Genomic DNA, 3,312 nt, shown 5'->3' on the forward strand with positions numbered 1-3,312 from the left:
TCGTTACATCCCTACATTCAAACCTTTAATAAATTAATTTAAAATGCATACAGTTTTCCATCTCAACTTCAAAAGTTGTGTCTTGTTAATTGGGCCTAAAAGAGCATTTCTATGAAGGTTTTACTCTCATTTGTAAATCAGGATGCATGCTATTGAATGAAATTCAAATCTGTTAATAAATTAATTTAAATGTATGCAGTTTTCCATCACAACTTCAAAAGCTGTGTCTTGTTACTGGTTTCTAGAAGAATATTATAATGTTGGTTTTAGTCAGAATTATGAGAGAACACATGCAACTGAAACTAAATAGTCAATTAAATTGTTTATTAAGCTGATTAACCAATACATCAATTAGTTAAAAATTCGATTTTCGAGCTCATTTTCAAAGGGTCTGTTTTGTTTCTTTAAAAAAACTTTAATGTTTTATAAGAGGGATGCATTTTTTTGCATCAAAGATGTTTATAAATAGTCAAAATAATAGCTAAATTATGTCAGAAGCTTCAGAAGAAACCTATATGTTTCCCATGTTACCTGGAGAGGTTTTCTGAAGAATAATGGACAGTTTAACTGCTCAGGACAAATAAGGGACTCATGAACAACTGTCCAAAAAATAATAAAATGGAATTTTTTTATTAAATTCAATAGCATATGTCCTGATTTACATATGAGGGTAAAGCCTGTATTGAAATGTTCATTTAGGAATCAGAAACAAGACACACCCTTTGAAGTTCAATTATAGTTCTGTGGCTAAAACCACCATCAAAATGTTCTTCTAGGAATCAGTAACAAGACACACCTTTTGAAGTTGAGATGGAAAACTGTATGCATTTTAAATTATTTTATTAAAAGTTTGAATGTCAAACTCAGTCTTAACAATGCAACATGTTCCTCTAGGAGAATTGTGTGCTTCTAATTTTATACCAATAGTTTGAACAGGACCCTTTTCTATTCTAACACAACAATGCCTCTGTGTATAAGGCAAGGTTAAAAAATAAATAAAAATTGATTCAGTCAGTGTGGAAGAACTTGACTGGTCTGCATAAAGTAAATAAAATAAAATAAAATAATAATTTTATAAAATAAATACAAATTAAAAAATTGTATTTCCATCTTTGTTGCCACAGTTTTGGAAGTGTCTAAAATGACTGTACCCATATGTACAAGTCATTGGTGTTTGGTGATGAGTTTTTGGCTCAAGGTCTGCATTTAAATTCACACCAGAGGTGTTCAGCTGGGATTTGGACTTGGCTTTGTGCAGACCAGTCAAGTTCTTCCACACTAACTGCATCAATCTTTTTTTTTTAACCTTGTCTTATACACAGGGCCATTGTCGTGTTAGAATAGAAAAGGGTCCTGTTCAAACTATTGGTATAAAATTAGAAGCACACAATTCCCTAAAATATCCTTATTTGCTTAAACATTAAGATTTGTACTCATGGAAATGACTAAAGTAGTCAAACCTGTTCATTAGAAGGGGGAGTCCCAATACTTTTGGCAATATAGTGTACAAGCCAACCTAGCTATTCAAAATCTTTGTCTGCAATTTTATAATATTGACCTATTAGCCTACTTTTGCTATTGCTTTTGACCATTAGGTATCAGTAACATAATTCATTCAGAACCTGTTCTATTGACATAGGCTTTCTGTACCACACTATTCTGCTGATATGGAATGAGTTTGACTACTTAATCAGTTATATTATTAGAAATGCTTCACTGGGGCAAACAAAAAATCCTAAAATAATAAATAGGATACCCCATAACCAGGGGCGCATTAATGCAGGGGTTCAATGGGCTGAACCCCAGGGGTCTACACTGGGAAGGGGGCCCACTGGCTGCAAGGAAATTATATTTTTTCGAATAAATATTTGTATAGGAATTTGCAGCAGTGACAACAGCATTTTGTAAACAAACTCACGCACTCATTTTCAGCGATGCCCTGGTTGTAGTTTATAGTGAATGGTTCAGTTTAAGTTTTCCCTACATAGTTTGTATAGTTGGTATGTTCCATGTATTCCACCGATATACTAGCGGAATACACAATGCATGCGCTAGTAAATCCCAGCACGAGAGTGTCTTTATGTTAACGTGCAGATCAACAAGAAACACAACACTGCTGTGTGAAAGGAGCTGGACTGGACAACTTTCTGTAATGTCATACAGTGCGAGTTCAGTGACTTGCGTGAATGTAATCTGTGTGTCAACTGAAGGTTTTAGATTCAGTCACTGTGTTCCAACATGCTGCTTCAGAGTCTCAATCTCAAATCTGGGGATGGAAGAATAGGAATCATCCTATTGTTTAAATGTGATCATTAAACTTTGAACGGCTATGATTGAATTAATTAAGTGCGAGCACGGCACGTTTCAAAATAAAAACGCAGTTAGCAATCACCAAATAGCTCACATTTATGCCAACTTGCCAAGTGTTGTTTCGATCTACTGATGATGAATAATGAATATTTTGTGTAATTTATGGTGTTTAAATACCATAAAATACCATTAAATACCTGTAAACTCACATTTCGGCCAGGAAAGTTTTGATGGCATTTTCTCTTCATATTACTTCCGTATAATGCCCGTAATAAAATAATGTTTACTTTATGTAACTGTTCCACAAGCGCCACCTTCTGGCAAAGAATGAATTTGCATATTCACTTATATTCACATTTTACGCAGAACAGTGTTGTGAATGTTAACTGGCATATCAACAAGGAACAAAAATCGTTAAGTCATCTAGGGAAGAGGGGCCTACTGTAACGCTGTAGCCCAGGGGCCTCTGGTAATTTTAAGGCGCCCCTGCCCATAACACCAGCATTCCCAGCAGTATCCAACATTTCTCAATCATGATTTTACTCAGCTAAATGTGACTATTAGCTTAACAGCTGTATTCCTTGTTTGCTAGCTACCTATGCACATACAGCATACAATGTTAAAAATGTTCTACATTATGAACCTTAACCCAAAAACCTTTAGCTTCATACACTGAAGATAATTGTGACCCTGCCTGTGGAAACTTTAGGTTACTCACGTAACCCCGGTTCTCTGATAACATGAGTGAGGTATGTCACTATGGGAATCGCACGCCCGAGGCGATTCCCATAGTGAGATACCGAGCCAATGTTTGAAAGAGAACCCAGATAAGGTATTTTTTACAGTGGATGAGTAATTGGATGACTAACGGTGGATGAGTAATTCACTCCTTGATTTGCTTAATAAAAGCCTCCTTTGAGATAGTTTTGACCGACATGTTTATTGTGTATTATTTTCAACGTGTTTATTGCTAAGTTTAGTGTGGCAAAATAGAAGCGCAGC

This window comes from Sinocyclocheilus rhinocerous, unplaced genomic scaffold (assembly GCF_001515625.1).
Source record: "Sinocyclocheilus rhinocerous isolate Xijiao unplaced genomic scaffold, SAMN03320098_v1.1 scaffold154, whole genome shotgun sequence".
Taxonomy (NCBI): domain Eukaryota; kingdom Metazoa; phylum Chordata; class Actinopteri; order Cypriniformes; family Cyprinidae; genus Sinocyclocheilus; species Sinocyclocheilus rhinocerous.